Below are 25,614 nucleotides of genomic sequence, written 5' to 3'. Positions count from 1 at the left end.
TGGGTCACCAGAGAGAGAGGGTGAGGGGGAAGATGAATATGATCTTTCCTACAGCTACAGCCCAGAGACCCAGGTGACCAGAATGTCTGTGAGCAAGTGGGTTTAGGAGCCATCCAGTTCAAGCCCCGTGTCTGACAGGTGAGAAAACAAGGAGAGGGAGGGGAAGAGACCTTCTCAGACCTGAGAAGGTCTGAGAAGGTCTCTTCCCAGGTTACACAGTGAACCGTGCTGTGGCAGCGATGGGGTCTGCTGAGGGGTACCTATGGCTGAGTGCGGGCACTGCCCACAGACCACCCTGGGAAGGGGGTTTGGAGGGACACTGCTCTCTTCTATTGCTGTTATTCAGTGAGATTCCCAGCTCTTGGAGGCAGCAAGAGCCTCCTGGGAATCAGAGGAAGCTGTCTCCTACAGGGGAAATGTGGAACCTTAGAAGCTCCTCCTCCTGCTTTCTGAACCAGAACTATATCCTCTACCCATGTTCTGATGCCCAAGAATTTTTCATTTCAACGTTTCACGTGTTTGTTCTTTAAAAGGCAAACCGCTGGTGTGGATGACTTATCAGAGCCTTTCCTGATGCTTTTTGCTGGGGTATGAATAGATAGTGCTTGGAACTATACAGTAAAAGAGAAACCTGGGACTGAGAGAGAGAGAGAGAGAGGGAGACAGCTGCAGAAGAGGGCTGGCCCTCACTGCACAGTGTTTTTTGGGCCACTGAGCCCAGAGTTGGGAGCTGGGATGAGCTGGTTGGGCTGTGAGGGAGGCGGTGCTTGGGACCTGAGTGCCCCATCCGGGGCAGTGTTTGCCATTATAGCCTGATCTGGGCCAACATAATTGGAATTACTGGAGCAAATATATTGGCCCAGTGATTGATTAGACCTCCCACGTGTGTCCTCCTTGAAGATCCCACTTTCTCTGCAGGATCACTCCTCTGGCCTTTACTATGTGATTAACTCCCTGGACCGTCTATGCCTTGCTCTCTGCTGCCTGGAGTGTGACTGAACATTCTATTGCCAGGTATGAGGTGTCCCCTAACTGACTGTAAGTTCTTGGGGACAGGGGCAGGTCTTAGGTAGCATATAAAACAAATAGGGCAGGCAGTGGTTCCAGGGCTTATTCGGCCGATTAAGAGTTCCCTGGTGTCCCCTGCATGCTTCTTGGCAAAGTTAGCCAGAACTGGGGTGATATCACAGCCAGGTTACAGGAGGGATGAGGCTGGCTCCTTCTGGTACCTCTCCCTCCACTCAAGCGGTTATGCAGGCTAATTATTTAACTGTGGGGAGCAGGAATGATACATATGTGTGGGTTTAGGCTGTATTTCATGATACCCGCTCTGTGTCTGAAAGACCTTCCCAAATTGCATGGGGAATGGAATGCCACGCTGCCCCCTCAACTCTGAGCAAAGAACAGCCTCCCTGGGGATCCTCAGATAACTTTGTCATGTGTCTCAGCATCCCAGATTGTAACTCAGGGTGTCTTCTCAACATCCAGGCCAAGTCTCTGCTGCTTCACTTAACAATTCCCTCATTCATGGTGTCCCAAGAAAGAGGAGGTGTTCTGTGGCAGGGAGCTTCAGGAATGTCTTTGAAAATCGTGTGCCCCTCCCTGCTCTAGGGGCATTGGTATGGAAGCCCTTGTTTGCCCTGGATTGTCCCCTGCTATTTGGATACTGGATTATTCAGTTGGATCGAAGAGGCAGTTTGTCTTACAGCCAGTCAAGGAGTTGTGAAGGTTCTCTGAGTTCCTGCCAAGTCCTGGTGAATGAAAGTTTCTGCTTGTATGGGCCCATCTCCTCTGCCGCTGGCTGGTAGCAGAAGTCTCTGTGAAGTAGTGGTGGGGCTGGAATGAGAAGCCCCAGGTGTGCCCAGGATGCAGATGCTAGGAAATTGGCTGCTGGAGCCCCACGGGGCTGCTGAGGATGAGGCTGCAGGACCTGGTCTTTTTTTTTTTTTTTTTTTCATTATGAACCTGGGAGAAAGAGAAACAGGGAGAGAGACAGAGAGAGGAGATGAGAGGACTGCAGCAAATAACGACCCCTTTTAACAGTATCTTCACTATCAGAGACCTGTTCAGTGGCAGTGTATTCAGCGGAGGATGTTGGAGACGGTGTGAAAGTAAAAGCTTCGCGAGAAAGGAGTCTCGTTTCTAGCGAGAAATGAGTGCTTCGCGAGAAATGAGTGTCTCGCGAGAAATGGTGGAAGGAAACAAGGAGGTCTTGTGTGTAGGCTCAAGGACTCAAAGAAGCATGAGGACTATCTCCCCAAGGCTATTGTGAGTGAGAGGGCACATACCCTGTTCTCCACATCCTTAAGGGTAGAAATAGAACATGCGTAGAAGCCTCAGGAAGACGGCCTGGGGCCCAACACAAGAGGTTTCTCCGGCTGGCGCCGACCAAGGGGGATGCTAGTATCCTAGGGAGGAGGGGAGTTCCGGTCACTGGAGGACGTCGGCCATCAGGCAGAGAGGTAGGGAGAGTCTCTACAAGGGGAAGGAGGGGCATGAGAGGCACGGGGTCCCTGTCCGGAAGACCTTAGCTTCAACTGAGGAGTTGGATGTAACGACTTTGGAGGCTCCTTCCAATGAGAAAATTCTCAGTTTTGAGAAGATTTGGGTCACGGATGGTTTAGCTTCTGGGCTGGGCTGGGGCTCCTGCAGGGCACTCTTGGGCCCAGTGGATTCCCGAAGGCTCCCTGACAGTAGTGGGGCAAGGTCTCAAGGAGAGGAATGTTCCTTGTGAGTAAGGCAGGGAACTGGGCACCGAATCACCATGGTTGAGGGTTTTGGCTGAGTGACTTTTCCCACGACAAAGAGGAGAATTCCACCAGAACTGCCCTTGCAATTCACAGCCTATTGAATTACTCAGGTGCTCCCAATTGCTGGGGGCTTCCCAGGTGGCTCATTGGTAAAGAATCTGCCTGCCAGCGCAGGAGACAGGGGTTCAATCCCTGGGTTGGGAAGAACCCCTGGAGGAGGAAATGGCAACCTGCTCCAGTATTCTTACCTGAAAAATCCCATGGCCAGGGAAGACTGGCCGGCTACAGTCCATGGTGTTGCAAAGAGTTGGACGTGACTAAGCATCTGAGCATGTGCACACGCACTTGCTGGCGTCTAGGACACAAGCAGATGTTCACAGAAAGTTTAGAAACTATTTGCAGTGAAAAAAATTAGTGAAGTCAGAGAGACCTAGTTTCTAATATTGGCACTGCCATCCTGGAGGGATAACTTTAGACAAATTACTTCTACTCTGGGAGTTGCTTAATTTTATTTTCTGTGAAATGGGGATAATGATTTTTCTCTCACAGAGCTGGGCTGAAGTCTAAATTAGGCTTTGTGTGTCAGGCACAGTGGTAAGACCTGGTAGGACTCAATGAGAGATAGTTCTACCTCCCCTGAGTCTGGACTTTATCATCAGCTCCCTTGACTGTCCCCTCCTAGGTCTCATTTACATGATGTCTCTGGTATCAGTGGTCTGGTCACAGGTACCCATTTTGTGTGAGAGGCAGGACCCTGGGGGCTGGTGCTGACTCATGGCTTGAAGGAGATGGACACGCCTGGAGAAGCTCGGGACAGGGCCTGCTCTCTGCAGATATGTGAAGGAAGATAACCACAGGTGATCAGTGCAGGGAGATTCCAGATCCTAGGACACAGGGGAAGATAGAGTGAATAGAGGCTCTCAGTGCTGTGCCAAGTGGGCTGGGACAAGGACAAAACAAAAGGTTGTGTACATTAGCAACCATTACTGCTGCTGCTGCTGCTAAGTCACTTCAGTCATGTCCGACTCTGTGAGACCCCAGAGATGGCAGCCTACCAGGCTCCTCCGTCCATGGGATTCTCCAGGCAAGAACACTGGAGTGGGTTGCCATTTCCTTCTCCAATGCATGAAAGTGGAAAGTAAAAGTGAAGTCACTCAGTTGTGTCCGACTCTTAGCAACCCCATGGACTGCAGCCTACCAGGCTCCTCCGTCCATGGGATTTTCCAGGCAAGAGTACTGGAGTGGGGTGCCATTGCCTTCTCTGGCAACCATTACTAGACAGCTTTATTACCAGCCCCTCATCACCAGCCCTTCCACTACCAGCCCCTCCATCACCAGGCCCCTCCATCACCAGGCCCTTCTATCACCAGCCCCTCCACTACCAGCCCCTCCACCACCAGCCCCCTCCACCACCAGCGCCTCCACCACCAGCCCCCTCCACAACCAGTGCCTCCATCTCCAGCCCCCTTTACCACCAGTGCCTCCATCACCAGCCCCCTTCCATCACCAGCCCCTCCATCACCAGCCCCTCCATCACCAGGCCCTTCTGTCACCAGCCCCTCCACCACCAGCCCCCTCCACCACCAGCACCTCCATCACCAGCCCCCTTCCATCCCTAGCCCCCTTCCATCACCAGGCCCTTCCATCACCAGCCCCTCCACCACCAGCCCCCTCCACCACCAGCCCCTCCGTCACCAGCCCCTCCACCACCAGCCCCCTCCACCACCAGCGCCTCTATCACCAGCCCCCTTCCACCACCAGCCCCTCCATCACCAGCCCCCTTCCATCCCTAGCCCTCTTCCATCACCAGGCCCCTCCATCACCAGCCCCCCTCCACCACCAGCCCCCTCCACCACCAGCACCTCCATCACCAGCCCCCTTCCATCACCAGGCCCTTCCATCACCAGCCCCTCCATCACCAGCCCCCTCCATCACCAGCCCCCTCCACCACCAGCCCCTCCGTCACCAGCCCCTCCACCACCAGCCCCCTCCACCACCAGCGCCTCTATCACCAGCCCCCTTCCACCACCAGCCCCTCCATCACCAGCCCCCTTCCATCCCTAGCCCTCTTCCATCACCAGGCCCCTCCATCACCAGCCTCCTCCACCACCAGCCCCTCCGTCACCAGCCCCCTTCCATCACTGGCCCCCTTCCATCACCAGGCCCCTCCATCACCAGCCCCCTCCACCACCAGCCCCTCCGTCACCAGCCCCTCCACCACCAGCCCCCTCCACCACCAGCGCCTCCATCACCAGCCCCCTTCCATCACTAGCCCCCCCTTCCATGACCAGCCCCTCCACCACCAGCCCCCTCCACCACCAGCGCCTCCACCACCAGCCCCTTCCATCACCAGGCCCTTCCATCACCAGCCCCTCCACCACCAGCCCCCTCCACCACCAGCGCCTCCATCACCAGCCCCTCCACCACCAGCCCCTCCATCGGTAGGCAGCAGTGGCGCCCTCATGGCATCAATGCTCACACACCTGTAGCCTGACCACATGCTCCCTTTCTCTAGACTTAGACTCTGTTGGTGCAGTGGGCGATAGGCTGCTTAACCAGAGCTCTCTGGAGATAACTGGCTCATCATGGCAGTGTGTCCCTTGCTCAGCCTTGTGCAGCCTCGGAAGAGACGGGCCCTCCGAAGCAGTAGCAGTGGGAGATGAGGGAAGTAGTGGTGATCTGGAAAGTCGCAAAGATTTTTGGTAGCTGACTCTCTATAGCCATCATTTCACTTCTGTAATAGAGTTTCCTTGGATTCTACACCTTTGGGTGATTGGTATACATGCCCACATCTGCTTGGTAGGCCCTCCAGAAACTTTCCCACCTTCTCCTTGAGTGTCATGTCTGTCAAAAGTCAGAATAATGGTGAACAGATTGGAAAAGCCAATGCTCCTGAGGCCAGTATGTTGCCCTAGAGATTTTATAAATGAGCCGGACACAAGTAACAGATGCAAAGGCTTGGGCTGCAGAGCTGGGTACAAGCCTTTTTGTTTGTTTGTTAGAAAAGATGAGATTTTTGAGTGGTACTCACTGTTCTGTGTTCATAATACTACCTCTTTGCAGGCTTGGGTTTTTCAGCATCTCCTGTATATTTGGCTGTTGAACAAATATTTGTTGATTACAAAAATTAAAAAATACATTTTTTTTCCATCTACTCTGGGAAAGGCACATGCTAGGCACTGGGTTTTCTCTCATTTAGTCCTTACAGCTGCTGAGAAGTAGGTATCATTGTTCCATGTTACAGAGGAGTGGGTTGAGACTGGAGACATCTCAGAGCAAACAGTGTGGCTCCAAGTTCATGCCTCTTCATCGCCTCATCCTTCCCCTTCCCTCTTTCTTTAAAACTGCAATTAATTCGCATCGTTATATTTTTTTCCCCAAATGTATCTTTTCAGTATTTCACTTAGCTCTTTTTATTTTCCAGGATTAGTGCTGAATGTTTTGCAGTAAAAAAGAATGTGATTGTACTTTTTTCTGAGTGCTTTGGTGGCGACTATCAGAAGGTCATGAGGTTGGAACCACTGGGCTTCCAGTGACCTTTGAGAGATATTAGGAAACCTTTACACTTTGATTATACTTTAAATATATGAATTATTTAAGTTTATTGGAATAGCCAAGTATGATAACATTTCTTTTTTTTTTTACCAATTTCATAATTATTGTCAGTTATTGCTCCTTGTAGAACCAGTCTTATCTAGGGCTTGAGTAGAACAATGGGTTCTCCAGGAATTGGGCATGGCTGGTGCTTTAGGGGTGTTAGGGCAGCTTATGATTGAAAACCCAGCCCCTCAGCTGTAATAGTCTTCCGCAGTCATTATGGGCTTGGCTTCTAGGACTGTGCTTGTTTAATAAGAGAGGAAGTGGCCGTGTGTCACTATTGAGCTCTTGAAATATGACCAGTTTAAACAGAAGGGAGGGCTTCCCAGGTGGCTCCGTGGTAAAGAACCTGTCAACCAACGCAGGAGAGGCAGGTTCAAGCCCTGGGTCTGGAAGATCCCCTGGAGTAGGAAATGGCAACTGGCTCCAGTATTCTTGCCTGGAAAAATCCCATGGACAGAGGAATCTCATGGGCTAGAGTCCAGGGTGTTGCAAAGAGCTGGACATGACTGAGCACACATGCAAACTGAAAGGTGCCCTAAGTGTAAAATATACACTTGATTTCAAATATGTAGCACAAAAATGTAAAATATCTCATTAATATTTTTAATGTTTATTACATGTTAAATAATATTTTGAATACATTAAATTTAATAAAGTATATTATCTACATGTTTATTTTCTTACCTTTAAAAATTATCTATAAGAACATTTAAGATTACATGTGTGGTTCACATTTGTGGCTTGCATTATATTTCTATTGGACAGCATTGTTCTAGAGAATGCCTTAGTTTACTGTCTTTAATCACTCTTCAAGTTCTAGGTTGCACTCAGATTAAAAAACAAAGTGAAACATACATGTTTAAGTAACAGTGTAATTCTTCTGATTTTTATAAAGAAGTATGGAAGTGCCTACAACATTTAGAAGATTTCTCAGCTGCTGTGTTGACGACTCCTACCAAGCACCCTTCTCCAAAAGAAATTAAGGTCTTTGACCTGTACTTGAAATTTGCTGAAAATTCAGCTAGTGGTGGTTTTATCCATTAACAAAAAAGAGATTATAGAAAAGACTAGCATCTTAGAGTGTCAAGGCCAGATTGGTGAAAAAGACAGATTGACGCAGGTCATACTCACATCAAGGCTAATCAGGCTTAGATGAAGAGCAGACAAAAGTCAGGGTGAGAGCCCACCAGACAGTGTCCCATAAGGGATCTACCGTGCCACCACTGCAGACAGCACTCAGACGCCTCGAGCTTTGGCCAGGATTCACAGCAGCCACTGCCTTTCCATCTAAGGCAATTTATGATTCCTCTCTCCTTTATCCCACCTCCCCCCACAATTGCTGTCTCCAATACCTTTCTCCTAAGCTGCAAGGGCAAGAAGCTTCTCTGAAGTTTCTGTTAGGTCCGAATTCTCATGAAAGGAGTCACCTTCTTGTCTCCTTTTAGGGAAACCCTAGAGTAAGGGTCAGCTTTGGGTGCTCCATCTTCTAAGTCACTATGTGCCCTTTTGGGTTTGGATCTCTCTAGGCTGGTGGGAGATTGGCATCCCTTCCTTTGAAGCAGTAGTTCTTTGTGCTGAACTCTTGACCAACATGTGGGACCTGGTGGACCTGCCATGTAGCATGAAAGCAGTCTTCATGTCAAACTCCTTTTGGATTCCTGCTGAGACTCCATCCGATTTTTGAGGAAATCTTTAATAATTCATCCTCTCTGCCTGTATACAGATTATGCATAGCTTTTGCTATGGGTAATATCTGCCATACACAAATTCTCTGTTTATGAAAGAATGTTTGTTTTTCAGCCTTTTATTATTCAAATATATTATTTCCACATAGGTGGGAAAAAAGAGTATAATGAACCTTTGTGGACAATAATTCAGCCTCAACAATTACCAATATATGGTCATTAAAAAAATCTTTTCTTCCCACTTCTCCCTGCAATCTCCTAGACATTGTATTATTTCATATGTAAATGCTTCAATTATATATTTGTAAGAGATTAGGACTCTTTTCTCCTTTAAATATTGCCACAATGCCATTTTTTTCCATTTTAAAATTAGAACTTTAAAGTTTATTATTTTTAATTTTTCATGAAAGTAATATATTCTTGTCAAAAATATTCAGACAATATCAAAAGGTATAAAGAAGTAAATGAAAATTACTTATAAACCAACACCCAGACATAATTACTGTTAGCATTTTGGCATATGTAGTTATGTATATTTAGCATATTCTTAATAGAGGTTTACATATATAAAATCATGCTACAGATGATGTTTATAATCTTATTTTTTTGGTAAGTATTAAAAAACTTGAAGCTGAAAATATGTACAGAGAGATGCACAAATTATAAGTATAGTTCAATGAATTTTCACTGGCATGTAAACAACTAATGTTCAGATCAAGAAATTACCTGCGCCTCAAAACCTCTCCATGTCTCAAACACAATTAAACACTATTCTGACTTTCATCACTAGAGAGAAGTGGCTTGCTTTTGAATTTTTTACAAATAGAATCATACAGTATATGCTTTTTTGTGTTAATTTTCTTCCACATCATATTTGTAAGGTACATTCATGTTGTATGTAGTATTAGTTCATCCATTTTCTTTGTTGCATAGTATTCCACTGTATGAATATATTACAATTTACTTACACATTTTGCTATTGATAGATACTCCCCCCAACATCCCCAAACCCAGTATGTTGTTTTTAGAAACGTCTTCTAATACATTTATGTACACATTGCTATTAGGTATATACTTAGGAGCAGACTTGTGGGTAAACCAGCTTATACCTGCACCATCAGTCTGTGAGAGTTTCATTTGCTCTTTATCTTTGCTGACAATTATTATCAATGCTTTAAAATTATCTATTTTAAAGTGTATAGTAGTAACTTATTGTGGTTTTAATTTGTGTTTCCCTAATGACTAATGGGGAGAAGGCAGTGGCACCCCACTCCAGTACTCTTGCCTGGAAAATCCCATGGACGGAGGAGCCTGGTAGGCTGCAGTCCATGGGGTCATGAAGAGTCGGACATGACTGAGCGACTTCACTTTCACTTTTCACTTTCATGCATTGGAGAAGGAAATGGCAACCCACTCTAGTGTTCTTGCCTGGAGAATCCCATGGACGGAGAAGCCTGGTAGGCTGCAGTCCATGGGGTCGCACAGAGTCGGACACGACTAAAGCGACTTAGCAGCAGCAGCAGCAGCAGCAATGACTAATGAAATTGAATGCCTTTTGAGGTGCCCTCTTGGACACACAGATATCCCCTTTTTGTGGGTGTGAAATACCTGTTCATTTTTTTCCTATTTGTCTACCGGATTTTCTGTGTGTGTATGTGTGTGTGTTTAATTGATTGTAGGAGTTATTTACATATGGGCTTCCCAGGTGGCACAGTGGTAAAGAATCTGCCTGCTAAGGCAGGAGATACAAGAGACATGGGTTTGATCCCTGGGTTGGGAAGAAACCCCTGGATTAGGAAATGACAACCCACTCCAGTATTCTTGCCTGGAAAATCCCATGAATAGAGGAGCCTGGTAGGCTACAGTTCATGGGGTTGCAAAGAGTCAGACACAACTGCGCGACCAAGCATGCAGGTTATTTACATGTTCTGGATATGAGTTTTTTGTTTCAAATATATATCAAAAAATATCTTCTTTCTCTATGTGAGTTGCCTTCTCAATCTTTTAAGATATCATTTGATACATAGAAGCTTTACATTTAAACTTGGTCCCATTATCAATATTGTCCTTTATGGTTAGTATATTTTGTGCCCAATTTAAGAAATATTTACCTAGTTCTAGGTCATTAATATATTCTCTTATATTCTAGAAGCTTTATTGTTTCACTTTTTTGTTTACAATAAGTCTGGAAGTAATTTTTGTGTATAGTGTGAGGTAGGGATCAACATTCCCCCCCACCCATATAAATATCCAATTAGTTGAGCTCCACTTATTGAAAAGACTGTTCATTTCCCACCATTCTGTCATACCATCTTTGCTAGAAATGAAGCATGCATGAGACTCTGTATTCTCTACTTTGTTCTATTGCACATTTGCTCACCTTGTGCCAACTCAACAGTGTCTTATTTGGTGCTTAATAATATACTTAATATGTGTAGTTTATATTCTCCAAATTTGTTACTCTTCTTCAAGTCTTTTCTATTTTTATGCTCTACATTTTCATATAAGTTTTTGATTCAACTTATCAATCTCTACAAAATAAAAGACATGCTGAGATTTTGATTAGGATGTTATTGAATTTTATATCATTTTGAAGAGGATTGATTTTTTTTTACAGTATTTTGCATACAATATTGATTCTTCCAATCCATAAATACGTTATATCTCCTCACTCTTTTGAGTCTTCTTTAATTCATCTTAATAAAATTTGTAGGTTTTTTTCCTTGAGGCTTTGCATTTTTTTGTGGGGTTTATTTCTAGATATTTTATGTGTTCGATGCTATATCCAAATATTATTTGAAAATGCTTTCTTTAAAAAATAGTTCTTAATATTTTGGTTGTATATAGAAATAAAATTAATTTTGACATGTTGAACTGTAACCTTGCTTGACTTGGCTGAATTAATTTTTTAACTATAAGTTTATATGAAAATTCTTGGGTTTTCAAATACATATTCACATCCTTTGCGAAGTGACTGTTGATTTTAGAACATTATATACTTTTTTCCTTTTCCTCATTGCTCTGGGTAAGACCTAAGATATAATGTTGTATAGGAGGGTGACAGTGGACATCATTGCCTCATTCCTCATATCAGGAGTAAATCTTTCAATATTAATAAGAATGGTGTTTGTTGCAATTTTTAAAAACTAATTATCCTTTATAAAATTAAGGAAGTTTTTTTCTGTGGCTAATTTGTTAAGCTTTCTTTTTCTCATTTTAAAAATGAATGAGTGTTGAATTTTATTAAATGACTTTACTACATTTATTGATGAGATCATGTAATTTTTTTTCTCCTTTATTCTGTTAACTGGGGAATTATAATCAGTTGCGTTGACTACTTTTCAAATAGTCAACAAACTTTGCTTTCCTGGAATAAGCCCAAGTTGATTGTGATATATTATTCTTTTTATATATCATTGGATTCCATTGTTGATAATTTGTTTAGAATTTTGCATTTACATTCATGAGATAGATTGATCTGAAATTTTTCTTGTTGTAATGTTATTATCAGGTTTTGGTATCAAGATTATACTGGTCTCATAATATAAGTTGTGAAATGTAAAGTTATTCTATTCTCTGGAAAAATTTGTGTAGATTTATTTCTTATATATATGTTAAAATTCACTGGAAAAACCATCTGTACTTGAAGTTCTCTTTAAGTGTGATATTTTCTGTAGGTTTTGGTAGATAATCTTTATCAAGTTGAGAAAGTTCTCTTTAATTTGTAGTTTTCTGAGAGTTTTTATAAGGAATGACATTGAATTTTGCCAAGTGCTTTTCTACATATGCTTTGTCTTTTTTGGTCAGTTTATTCAATTAATAACATTGGTTTTAAAATGTTAGGTCAATTTTGCATTCCTGGTCATGATATATTATCTTTTTGTATATTATAGTATTAGATTTGCCTAAGATGTCTGCTATTATTTATACTGAGTACTTGTTATGATTCCATTGTATCACTTGGGTTTAACTGTAACTCTTTATCATTTTAGTGGTATTATGATTGCAGCCATGAGATTAAAAGACACTTACTCCTTGGAAGGAAAGTTATGACCAACCTAGATAGCATATTCAAAAGCAGAGACCTAACTTTGCCAACAAAGGTCCATCCAGTCAAGGCTATGGTTTTTCCAGTCATCATGTATGGATGTGAGAGTTGGACTGTGAAGAAAGCTGAGCACCGAAGAATTGATGCATTTGAACTGTGGTGTTGGAGAAGACTCTTGAGAGTCCCTTGAACTGCAAGGAGATCCGACCAGTCCATCCTAAAGGAGATCAGTCCTGGGTGTTCATTGGAAGGACTGATGTTGAAGCTGAAACACCAATACTTTGGCCACCTGGTACGAAGAACTGACTCATTTGAAAAGACCCTGATGCTGGGAAAGATTGAGGGCAGGAGCAAAAGGGGACAACAGAGGACAAGATGGTTGGATGGCATCATGGACTGGATGGACATGGGTTTGGGTGGACTCCAGGAGTTGGTGATGGACAGGGAGGCCTGGTGTGCTGTGGTTCATGGGGTCGAAAGAGTTGGACACAGCTGAGCGACTGGACTGAACTGAACTGAAAGGCTTAAAGTATATAGTTTAAACTTATTGTGATATAACTTTAGGAGAGGAAGGAGGGAAGAGAGAGAGAGAGAGGGAGAGAGAAAATTCATTTGAGGAAACTACCTGAGTCCAGGGAAAGAAACACCTGAAAGAATTCAATGGAACAATCTTCTCTTGCATTCATTGAACTAAGAATATTGTCTGTTCCTACTATCCAGAAAAGAAACCATAATTCATGGAGCCTGAGGGACAGAAACTAGAAGGGTTGTGGCTCAGGAGTGATAAAAACTAACCCTAGGTTAAATGTTTCTCTGGTCCCACATAATAAAGGCTAAAGCCAAATTTCAAAAAGGTCAATCTACCTCCAAATAACTTGACTGTACCCCAGAACAAAGTTAAGGAACATTTATAGGAATACAAATATATTTAGTACCTGTGCTGTGCTGTGCTTAGTTGCTCAGTCTGTTTCTGACTCTTTGTGGCCTCATGGACTGTAGCCTGTGGGGTTCCTCTGTCCAGGGAACTTTCCAGGCAAGAAAAATGAAGGGGGCTGCTATTTCCTACTCCAGGGGATCTTCCCAACCCAGGGATCAAAACTCGTCTCTTGCATCTTCTGCATTAGTAGGCGGAGTCTTTACCACCAGTGCTCCCATCCAATAAAAAATCATCAGATATGTAAAATTATACCTATAATGAGAATTTTTATTCCGTCAAAGCTGATCCAAATGGTAGGATTAATAGATAAGGGCATGAAAACAGTTATTATAACTGTATTATATAGGGTCAAAAAGCTGGAGGAAAGATTTAGCTATACTATGCATAAGTATTAATGGAAACACGAAAGAAAAAGACCCAATTTGAATTTCTAAAGATGGAAAAAATGCATTGTTTTAGATGAAAAAGATACTGTTCGGGATCATGGTAGTTTAGATATTGTACAAGAAAAAATTAGTACACTTGAAGACGAAGTAGAAAATATTCAAAATAAACATAGAAATAAAGACTGAAAAATAATGGAATTATTGAACTGTGGTATGAGTGGATTTTGGTAACCTAGGACTCCCTAGAATTTTGGACTGAGTTTCTTAACTCAGGGAGAGCACTGGGTTCCATTTGGGTTTCCTCTCTGCAGGCGGTAAGCTGGAACAAGAAGGCTCATTCACTTCCTGTATTTCCCATTTCTCAGGGATCACTCTTCTTTGTCACCTGATGCCCTAAGTCTTGTGAACCATTGTTTTATAAATTTTGTTTAAGTTTTTGGTTATTTCAGATGTGAAGGTATATCTGTTACTCTAAAGAGATGTTGAGTGTATTGTTTTTGTGTATTTTTTATTAGTGTAACATGATTTTAATTAGGTTTATTAAGTGTATATTTCAAATCTTCTATATCCTTTATATTTTTATGTGCTCATTCTATCAGTTACTGAGAAAAACATCAGAAATTCTTTATTTCTTCTTGCTCCAGATTTGGTTAGTGTTAGCATAGTGTATCTTTTTCTATTCTTTTACCCTTTCTTTGGTCTTGTATTTAAGATGCATTGCTTATAAGCAGCATATAGTTGTTTTTGTTCATCATACTTGTTGGAAAGCGATATGAATATTTTTATGTTTCTTCATGGTTAAAGTTTTCTAAGTCTTTCTGAGCAAAGAAAGATGTCTCTTTCCTCCAGTCACATTTGCTCCTCACATTCTAAGGGTGATAAACCTGGAGCTGCTTTTATGCGTTATAATGGAGCCATCTGCTCCCATTCAAAGGGTAAGTAAATGTATCAACCCCAGAGCCAAATACTTGCATTCCAGAGTAGAGACTTTGTCATTTCTCTTCCGTGAGAAAATAGTTTGATTTAGAAAGATAAGATTCCTCTCCCACTCTCAGGATGAAGAGCGGGGAGGAACTGTATGACTGTTCCTATATAAACTCCCAGGTTCATGATTTTTGAATTCCTCTGCTCTGTGCCAGAACACGCATTGCATGTACAGTTCTAACCATCTGGTTCTCGTTATACCACCCTTAAGGGGGAGAATTGGGCATGGATTACCAATGAAGTTATTACTCTAAGTAATAATAGTCTGCCTCAATCCAGACACCTTATATTTGCTTGTTATTAGAATAATATAAATAAATAATAGGTATTAAAAACATCTGACAAATTAAAAACTTGTGACAAGTTTTGTTTTCAATAGAAGAATTTAGTATTTATCCTTTTGTGCAATTACTGGTCTTTTTGGGCTTAAACACATTATAGTGTGTATTTTCTTATAATGATTTTGTTTTCCTTTATTTTCTTTTTTGATTTAATTAAATATGCTTTATTATTTCTGTTATTGTGTTAGTTGTATGCAAGTGTACTCAGTCTCTAAGTCGTGTCCAACTCTTTGCAACCCCCTGGACTGTAGCTCTCCAGGCTCCTCTGTCCATGGGATTTTTCAGGCAAGAATGCTGGAGTGGGTTACCATTTCCTTCTCCAGGGGATCTTCCCGACCCAGGGATTGAACCTGAATCTCCGGTGTGAGCTATAGTCTTTTTCTATTTTTTATTGACTACTCCTGATATTATAATGTGCATCTTTGGCTTATTACAATAAATTGAAATAATTACTTTTACTACTTTTATAATTTCTATTAAGAAGTTATTTTTGTTTTATTTTTACTTATTTGAAAGTAACGTGAGTTGTTTTCACCCTCTGTTTGCCTTAAATGTTTCTCTGGGTTGGGTTTTCAATACCTTTGCCATGATATGCCTGCACAGTTATCCTACTTGAGGTTCTCTGAAAATCTGTGGCTTAATGTCTTTCTTTAGTTTAAAAGAATGTGAATTTTAGAAAATTCACAGCCACTATTTTTCAAATATTGTTTATGCTAAATTCTTCTCCTTTTTTCCTGGTACTTCAGTTTCACATATGTTAGATCTTTTTACCGTGTCCCATATGTCTTATACTCTTTTCTACATTTCCATCTTTAAATAATATTTTCTCTTTTTGTCAGTCTGGTTATTGTCTTTCAACCTACCATTCCAACCCACTCTTTCTTTCAGCAGTGTCTAATTTCTTATTAAACCCAAATAATTGATTTTATGTGTTACATATTTTTGGTTCTTGAATTTTGGTTCTTATTTTAAATATTCCAGAGTGGGTTTTTTTCTTTTCTTTATTGCTACAGTTCCCCATTTTGATCTATTTTCTTGAAGATATTCATCATAGTTATATTAAAATCTATGTCTGAAAACACTAATATTTGGTTCAGCTATGAAGCTGTTTCTATGATCTGATCTTTATTTTGGTTCTTAGTTATTTCATTCTGTGTCTTAGAATGCCTAGTCACTTTTTATTGAATGTCTACTTCTTGGAAGAAAAGTTATGACCAACCTAGGTAGCATATTGAAAAGCAGAGACATTACTTTGCTAACAAAGGTCCATCTGAGGAACCAGGTGGACATAGTCAAGGCTATGGTTTTTTCAGTGGTCATGTATGGATGTGAGAGTTGGACTGTGAAGAAAGCTGAGCGCCAAAGAACTGATGCTTTTGAACTGTGGTGTTGGAGAAGACTCTTGAGAGTCCCTTGGACTGCAAGGAGATCCAACCAGTCCATCCTAAAGGAGATCAGTCCTGGGTGTTTATTGATGGGACTGATGTTGAAGCTGAAAATCCAATACTTTGGCTACCTGATGTGGAAAGCTGACTCATTTGAGAAGACCCTGATGCTGGGAAAGATTGAGGGCAGGAGGAGAAGGGGACGACAGAGGATGAGATGGCTGGATGGCATCACCGACTCGATGGACGTGAGTTTGAGTGAACTCTGGGAATTGATGATGGACAGGGAGGCCTCGTGTGCTGCAATTCATGGGGTTGCAGAGTCAGACAGGACTGAGTGACTGAACTGAACTGAACTGAGGCATTGTTATGAAAATCACTGTCTCTAGGTGATGTCTTCTTCCAGTTAAGATTTGCTTCACCAATTAAAGTAGTGGAAGATCACCTGTGTTTGAAGCTGGGTTCCAGTCTCTCTGAACGTTGGTACATTCATGCCTCACAGTTACTCTTTCACTTTAGCACTTCAGGGATCCCAGATGAATTCCTGGAATGTACACCAGGTCTTCTTCTTGGTTGGGACCTTTCATTTTTATCTTCCTAAGACTATGGGATTATTAAAATCTCTTTTTTTTTAAGTATAACTTCCATTTAATTTTTTTTTTTTCCAGAGGATAGTTTTCCTTCAGTCTTTAGAACCCAACTCCTTACATGGACTTTGGCAGAGATCACGGGGCAGCACCATTAGATCTAAATTAGGTGAGAGTTTTTGGATTCTCTGGGCTTTGTGAGAATGGTCCCTGACTGCCTTACTGGTAATGTAGTTTCACATAGAGCTTGGGAAGCACATGTATGCTAAAGACATTCTGGAGATGTCTCTGCTGACTGTGGCTTATACTGTGTTTTGAATGATGAACTTCTCAACAGCCTTGGGCACACACTGGTTGCAGTTAGTTCAGCATTTAGACTGCATGTGGCCATAACCCTTTTTTGACACGACTATTTTTACTTCTTGGTTTTACACCGGGATGAAGATCTGTTAGGAAGGGCATTTAACACAGCCAACCTCAGCCCCATTCTGGCATCTCAGCCGCAAGGACCCAGAGCTAACAGCTCATTTTAGTTTTCTAGCCTCGCAGCCACTTTTGCTTAGGATTTTCATTCCCTGGGCTATTGCTTATGGATGACAAATGTCTTAAGGGGAAGTGCCATTAAATATGGGGCTCATTTCTTTGACCTTCTCTTGTCTCCAAGATCTTAACCTTTATATCCTGGATGCTTTGGTTGGTAGCTCTAAACTCCATTTATGTCTCCTCAGCCTCATGAGGCTGACTAGGTACTGCTTGGCTTCACTGTGTATTAGCTACTACCTTATGCTTGTCTTGTTAGTCTCAGCTTGTCCTTTCAGCCTCTGAGCTACTGCATATGAATCAGAGGAGGGCAACCATGAGTGTAGGGTAACTTCTCAGTTCATTTCCCTTCTTTTTTGAATTTTGGCTCATAAGTCCTGGCTGCCTTGGCAGCTCCCTGTTGATTTTTAAAGAGTTGTTTTTTGTTTTTGATTTTTAAAGTTTTTATTAGCAGGAAAATTTGTCTGATACAAGCCAGTCTACTATAGACAAGAACAGAAATTTTGTAACCTGCTCTTATGAAGGAATTTTGTGACTGCTACTTTGCACTAGACCTGGAGATTAAGTAAAAAAGAATCAAATGTGAGGGAGAAGAGTTATGAAAGACTAAATTGACATCCAAAAGACTTAGCACTGCTACAGTCCACCTGGTTCCTCAGATTATAATTAGATTTTGGTCCTCCTGCTGGGTTGGAAGAAACCTGGACATAGTTCAGATACCTGAAGGATGCCACTGTGGCAGTGTTGGGGGTGGGAGAGTGGAAGACTAGAGAATGGGTCAGGGGAGCAAAGGCCAAGGTATAAATAAAAGCTGAAGAGGTACAGATTTTGGTTTGAATAAAGGGGGTTATTTTTAACAAAGATGGGTTAGGATGATCAATAGGAACTAACTCATTCCTCATCCATGAAGTCATTCGAATGACTTCATGGATGGCCAAGTTGGAATGGGATGCTATAGAGGGGATTAAAATATTGAATGTGGGATGGGCAGATGGCATGGTATGTACTATACCTGACCATAGTAGGTGAGGAGTTCAATAAATGTTGAATGAACATAAGATCTACTAAGTCTCTCCTAAGGCTGAGGTTCCATGATTTTAGCAGGATGTGTTGTGCGTGTTGTCGCTTCAGCCATGTCTGACTCTTTGAGACCCTATGGACTGTAGCCTGCCAGTCTCCTCTGTCCATGGGATTCTCCAGACAAGAATACTGGAGTGGGTTGCATTTCCTCCTCCAGGGGATCTTCCTGACACAGGGATCAAACCCACATCTCTTATGTCTCCTGCATTGGCAGGTGGTCTCTTTACCACTAGCGCCACCTGGGAAGCCCTTAGCAGGATGGGGTGGTACAAAGCACATAGGACTAGAATGCGCTGTTCTTACAGAGTTCAGGAAGGGAGAACATGGAGAACACCATCTTTTCTATTTCCTCCTCTCCAACCTCAAGCTTTAGCTAGCCCTGTGTGTGTGTGTGTGCGTGTGCTTAGTCACTCAGTCATGTCTGACTCCTTGCCACACCAGGGACTGTAGCCCACCAAGCTCCTCTGTCCATGGGGTTATCCAGGCAAGAATACTGGAGCAGGTTGCCATTTCCTCCTCCAGGGGATCTTTCTAACCCAGGGATCAAACCTGCGTTTCCTGCATTGGCAGGCAGATTCTTTACCACCGAGCCACCTGGGAAGATACCAGGCCTATAAGTCCCAGTTAAACTTGCCATGATAAGCGAAGGTTCAGTGCAGGGGATCGGCTGGCATCTGGAAGAGGTGTGGAGAAATGGAGACTCTGAGAACCAACTCCTTGGTGATGGGTGCCCCCTATTTCATGCCCTCTGGGGGCTGCAGGTACAGGTTTGGCAGAATGTGGCCACCTGCTCTGCTGAGTGGTCCCAGCCTGCCCTGGGGACCAGAGTCAGCCAGGAGGTCATGTGGGGCTGGTCTTCTCCTCCTCTCTCCCTTGTCTCTGCAGCATTTTCTCAGCCTGATCTAGTGCTGCTCCCCCAGGCTCTAGTTCACTGCAGGCTAGAACAAGTTAATCAGTGCCCCTAGTTTGGGGAGCCCCCATAGGGTACCTTCCCCCACCCCCTTCCCCAAGCAGGGCTGAAGTACTGTTCCAACCAGCTGAATCCTGCAAATGGTGCTACTAAATATTTCATTTGTACTTAACAACTCAATCTGCCTGCCATTATCCTGAGGGCCCCCACATCCCCCAGCCCCTTTCTGATTAACAAAGTCGCTGGCCGGGAAGATCTGCAGAAGCGGTCATTGAAGGCTGTGTGAGCGGCTGCTCAGGGCGGGCGGGCGGAGGCCCAGCATTAAGCAGGAAGCATCGATTTCAGCATTAGCTAGCTTTTTACATTCCCAGGCAGACAATGCAAGTACCTTCAATTATCTTCAAAGCAACTGAAGGGAAGGAAATTGGTCTTAGATGTGGTAAATAGACTCCACAAAGTCCGCTGAGGCATGCAAAGGCGTGCACACGGGGGACCCAGAGGCCTTGCCGCCAAGCCTGCACCTCGGCTGATCAGAATTCAGGCAAACATTGCAGGGGTTCCATTTTTCTGCACCAGCCACCCACCCCGGATGCCTGGGAGAGCATGAGGGGTATCAAAGCCGGGCTCTCAAATGCCAAGGCAGTTGCAGAGAGCAAGAGAGAACTGAGTTTGGAGTCAGAGAGACTTCGGTTCACTTTTGCTTCTTTTGGTGTGTGACCTTAGTCAGGTAGCCTAACCTCTCTGAGCCTCATTTTCCTTACTGGTGAAATGGGACTTGTAATATCTACCTTAGAAGGGAGTGATGCTGATTTCAGGGCTATGTCTTCTACAGGCTGGACTTTCTTCTCTGCCCCACACCATCCTTTGCTCATCTGCATCCTGGGGTTATCACCCTGTTGTGAGTGTTGGCTTTCATGGCTGTCCTTCCTGTGGACAGGTAGTGTGTGCTCAGATGCTCAGTTGTGTCTGACACTTTGTGACTGTAGCCCACCAGGCTCCTCTGTCCATGGGATTTTTCAGGCAAGAATATTGGAGTAGGGTGCCATTTCCTCCTCCAGTGGATCTTCCAGACCTAGGGATGGAACCCGAGTCTCTTATGTCTCCGGTAGTGGCAGGCAGATTCTTTACCACTAGTGCCACCTGGGTAGGGAAGACTGCTGCTGCTGCTAAGTCGTTTCAGTCGTGTCCGACTCTTAGCGACCCCATAGACGGCAGCCTTCCAGGCTCCTCTGCCCATGGGATTTTCCAGGCAAGAGTACTGGAGTGGGCTGCCATTTCCTTCTCCGGAGTAGGAAGGACAGGCAGTGGTTAACATTTTTTAAAGGATGGGTCAGGGCCCAATGAAGAATGTGGTGAAAGCCATGGGCCATCTCCCTACAGAAAAATATGTGATCATTTAATTTGCCTATAATTTCAAGGAACTGATAGCAACACATCCCTATGCCAGTGTTTACACAGAGCCTGGCAGATGAGTCATAATCAGAATATGTCTATTGACTGCTTGAATCATTTCAAAGATGCTTTCCCAGCCCTGTGATTTTGAAGTTCTATTCTGCCCAAGAAACATTCATTTAGTGAATACCTATTGTGTTGCGGGCCCTAGACTGGGCTTTGTGGAGAGGACAGGGACGTAACTCCTGCCCACAGATGGGGACTTAGACAGGAATGCCTGTATCAGTGACTCAAGGTGGTAAGATTCGGCCCATAGGAAAGCTCCTTTGCCCCACCCTTAGCTCAAACAACTCCTGGGAAAGTGCTCTGTTCCCTTGCCTCTCAGCCCTGACCTGGGAGATCCCATAGGGTAGACCATTAAGGAAAGACTGGGGGAGAAGAGGCAAGAGTGTGTGTGTGATGGAGCCTGGTGGCAGGTGGTGCAGGTAGGGTAGTGAGAAGGCCATTGGCAGCTGGGTCTAGAAGCACCATCACTGTGCTTGGGGCTGGGGCTGAGTGCTCAGGGCCTGGAAGCCAACACCTGCTAGCTCCTGTGCAGGGCCCCTGCTGGGTTAATCTATTCAGTGAGGACATCATTATGCACAATTTGTATAATCTGCCAAGCCCTGATTGCAGGGCATTCAAGTACCTGTTGGGGAAAGCTGGCAAGAGAGTATCGCTTTGTCCTTTGCAGACCACCATGCAGGGGGTGTGTGGACTGGGAAACAGGGCCCTGGATCCAGGAATGCTGGATCCCAGACTGAGTCTAAGAAGTGAGTTGGGGTTCTACGAGCCTTATTTCTGGGGAGTTAGCTCACTCCCACCTTAAAGCCTGTTGCGTCTTCTCTGCTCTTAACGACTTAATTTTAAAAGGCTAAAACCCCTCGTGGATATTTTTAAGGAGTTAAATAAGTGCCAGTGATGGCTCCTGTTGGGGCTGTTTGGATTTGAAAAGAAGATACTAAGATGTAAAGATATCAATATTTAATTGTCTCTTGAAGCCTGGCTTTTCAAGCAAGTGGCGGGGAGCCAAGAGTCTCCTCTGAATGTGATATGCATGTGTGCACGCATATGCACATGTGTGTATGTGGTATATGAGTGTGTGTGTGTTTAATAGAGGAGAATTCTTCAGGAGCACTATGTGTATTCAGTGTTCTATTTTAATTTCCTTTTGCTCTCTACCACCTAAAGAGATAAAAATGGGGCATGAACTCTGTTTTAATTTAATTTAATTCAACAAACAAGTGCAGAACACTTGTCTGGACTCCTCTGCCCTTTAGGTATTTATGTTCTAGTAGGGGAGTAGGTCATTTATCCAAATCACCATGATACCCATTAGACAGACTGGAATAAATTCCACAAAGATAGGCAGAATTGTGGAACTTCCTTCCTTGGAAGGAAGCTGACATCCTAGAGGAGCTCACCTGGCCAGAGCCCATCTCTTTGTGTGAATTTCATCATTCCTGGAAAGTGACAGATGCTCAATAAATCGTGTTGAATGGTTGTTGGACTCCTTAAACATTCCCTCTAGCTCTGTGGTCATTTCTATCCACACTACATCCCCCAAGTGCTTGGCTGTTTCTTAGTTGGGGAGGTGGGGAAGAACTGAAGAAGAAAAAAGACCCAAAGTAGTTCATGGGGCCCTGAGACTTGCAGACAGTTAGAGAGGAAGAGACTGAGTCTAGATGTGGGGTCACTTTCCTGTTTCCACACAGCACCATCCGCAGGGCTAGGATGAGACACCAGGAGAAGCGTCTGGTCTTTTGAGGAGGGGAGCTTGTATAGTCCACCCCCGGCCCTTTGAGGCTTTCAGGGAAGGAGGCTATGGGCAAGCACAAGATTTAACCTCTTTATTTCCTCCCAGTGTGGGTCATTTTCTATGCCCTCATTCTATAAACACTGGAAAAGATATCAGTCAGGGGCCTCCAGGATTTTTCAAGTGGGGTCAGTGGGAAATAAAATGATGTGAACAATAAAAACAAAAACCCAACAGTTGGCCAGTCATGCCTTCAGTGAGCTGGGGCCCTGTTTAATTTTTCCCCTGGAGGATTCCGGAGACCAGGGGGATTTCAAACAGCCTGAGTTAGAAGGGAGTATGGGACCATCCTGTACCTGAGTCTGGGTTCCAAACATGAGACACTATAAAGTAAGATATGATCTAGATGCTCCCCTCCTCCTCCCCACCCCCAGCCAGGAATCTCCCAGCATGCCCAGGGGAGAAGGAAGCAGCCAGGGTTTCAGGAAGGGCAGTCATAGAATCTGATTTCTCTGGCTGTGATGATTGAGATTGGAAGAAGGGTAGAGGGAGGTAAGTTGGAGGCAGGGGCTCCTCTCTGCCAGACTCTGGGGATCTCCTCCAAAGGGCTCCAGTTACAAAGAGCTGAACAGAGGCTCCCTGGAGTTGAACACCATGGATGGTGGAAGAACTGTTAAGAATCTGTTAATACCATTCCGCCTGCTTCAGGGCAAGCCAGCACCCAGGCCATTTGTGTGGCTGACCACCAAGATGAAGCTTTGATGCTTCATATTCCAGTGACTCCTGCTAAGATAAGGTCTTTCTTGCTGTCATGCATAAAAGAATCTAGTCCCATCTACACAGAGATGTGGCACTTCTGCTCAATCTCCTTCTATTGGGAGTTGTTAATTCTGTTTATTTATTTGGCTGTGTTGGGTCTTGGTTGCGGCCTATGGGATCTTCACTGTGGCATGCTGGCTTAGTTGCCCCATGGCATGCGGGATCTTAATTTCCCAACCAGGGATCAAACCCGAGTGCCTAGCATTGGAAGGCTCATTCTTAACCACTGGATCACAAGGGAAGTCCTGGGAGGGGAGGTGTATGCACATACATACATACATAGACAATTTGGCATACAATTTCAGGGCATTTATGGACCTTGTGGAATCATAGGCAGATTCCATTAACAAGATACCTGCCTCAGAAGCACATCTCTAGTCTTTTAGGATAATATAATAAAGTTTTTGAATAGCATTTTGCAGTTCGTAAAGCACTTTAACCATGCATTGTGTTAATTAATCTTCATAGTAATCCTGCTGAGGAAGGAATTATTATATTATTGTCCTTATTCTGCTGACAAAGAAACTGAACCTCAAAGAATTGTGTCATTTTCCCATAGCTAGTAAGAGGTGAAGTCCAGTCCTTAGCTAGTAAGAACTGGAGACCAGTCCTTCTGCCTGAGCTCTGCCAACCGGGCCAGGCTTGTACTTGCCCTTTGAGATTGCTCCACTTTCCACAGCTGCATTGGACTGATTTTCTTGTGAATCTGTACCTGTTCTTGTTTTGTGAGATGTATGGTGGGTAGAGACTGGGGGTTCTGCCTGTGGGAATGACCAGAGACCCCCTGGGACAGGAGAGGGGACTGGGAGGGAGCCTAGTCTTCAGGAGTCAAGGTTATTTTCTTTTTAAATTATTTGTTTATTTATTTTTGGTTCTGCTGGGTCTTCATTGCTATGTTCGGGCTTTCTCTAGTTGCTCTGAGCAGGAGCTACTCTTGGCTGTGGTGCACAGGCTTCTCACTGTGGTGGTTTCTCTTATTGTGGAGCACAGGTTCTAGGCACGCAGGCTTCAGTAGTCACAGCACATGGACTCGGTAGCTGTGCACCAGCTTAGTTGCACTTCCTGGGCTTCCCAGGTGGCAAAATGGTAAAGAATCTGCCTGCCAGTGCAGGAGATGCAAGAGACATGGGTTCAATTCCTGGGTCAGGAATATCCCCTGGAGTAGGAAATGGCAACCCACTCCAGTATTCTTGCCTGGAAAATTCCATGGACAGAGGAGACTGGAGGGCTACAGTTCTGCTGTTGCTGCTGCTGCTGCTAAGTTGCTTCAGCCGTGTCTGACTCTGTGCAACCCCATAGACAGCAACCCACCAGGCTCTGCCGTCCCTGGGATTCTCCAGGCAAGAATACTGGAGTGGGTTGCCATTTCCTTCTCCAATGCATGAAAGTGAAAAGTGAAAGTGAAGTTGCTCAGTTGTGTCTGACTCTTCGCAATCCCATAGACTGCAGCCTACCAGGCTCCTCCGTCCATGGGATTTTCCAGGCAAGAGTACTGGAGTGGGGTGCCATTGCCTTCTCTGGGCTACAGGTCACGGGGTTGCAAATAGTAGGACACAATTAAATGACTGAGCATATGCCCGTGTGGAATCTTCCTGGGCTAGGGATTGAGCTTGTGTGCCCTGCATTGGCAGGCAGATTCTTATCCACTGTACAACCAGGGGAGTCTTCAAGGCTATTGTCTAAGTTAATGGTTGCACTTGACAATCCTGAAGCTCATCTGTGACTACTTGTCACATCAGGGAGGAATCTAGGAGTTACAGGTTTCTAGGACTGGAGGTGACCTGTGAATTCATTTACTTCCTAGATTTCCAGTTTCATGTGAAGGAAAACATCTCCATACCCTGTACATTCAAGTAGCCAATATAGCTATGCCCCTTTGTGATCTTAAATCTTCCTTTGAGTATTAACAGGAGCTTCCTTTGCCTGATTTCTTAAACCTGTCTCTTGGCAGACTGTAGTGACATTAGAGCAACTTTCTCTTTAATTCCCTTCCATAGATTTCCAAGGGAGTTTTTTTATAATATCACTTGCTCGATTCAACTCTGATGAATATGGATTAATTTTCTGCATTATAGCTATTGATCTTCGGCCATTGATCTGAGTGAGGGAGTGTTACTGCTCATAAATCCCTCCATTCTGACGGAGGGCTCCCTGGGGGCAGGAACGGGGAAATGGAAGTAACAAGAGATGAAAGAGCTGGAGGGGTAGCTGAGCTCCAAAAAGGGGTGAGGCTGGCGGAAAGATTGTAGGGGGAGGAGATGGAGGGGTGAAGATCCCCTTGGTCACCTGATGTTCCATCCAATAATTCTGTTCACTCTTCTCCACCCATACTCCAAGATTTTCCATTTCTGGGCCTGTGCTTATGACACATTTCC

At 44.1% G+C, this 25,614-nt stretch overlaps 2 long non-coding RNA genes across 2 annotated transcripts in view; one reads left to right on the top strand and one right to left on the bottom strand.

The window, feature by feature from the left end:
- Positions 1-1,043: 1,043 nt before the first annotated feature.
- On the bottom strand, positions 1,044-2,189 carry LOC129628708 (uncharacterized). Its single transcript, XR_008702874.1, has 2 exons — positions 2,063-2,189; positions 1,044-1,965 (listed from the first exon to the last, which is right to left on the bottom strand). It is a non-coding gene; the product is annotated as an uncharacterized LOC129628708 (long non-coding RNA).
- Positions 2,190-2,325: 136 nt separating this feature from the next.
- Positions 2,326-25,614, top strand: part of LOC129628707 (uncharacterized) — a 104,917-nt gene continuing 81,628 nt past the window's right edge. The window contains exon 1 of the long non-coding RNA XR_008702873.1: positions 2,326-2,462. This is a non-coding gene — a long non-coding RNA (uncharacterized LOC129628707). The remainder of the gene's footprint in view (positions 2,463-25,614) is intronic.

The sequence above is a fragment of the Bubalus kerabau genome, chromosome 15 (assembly GCF_029407905.1).
Source record: "Bubalus kerabau isolate K-KA32 ecotype Philippines breed swamp buffalo chromosome 15, PCC_UOA_SB_1v2, whole genome shotgun sequence".
Lineage (NCBI taxonomy): Eukaryota > Metazoa > Chordata > Mammalia > Artiodactyla > Bovidae > Bubalus > Bubalus kerabau.
Note: the sequence above shows the minus strand (reverse complement) of the source record. Positions and strands in the feature narration are given on the sequence as shown.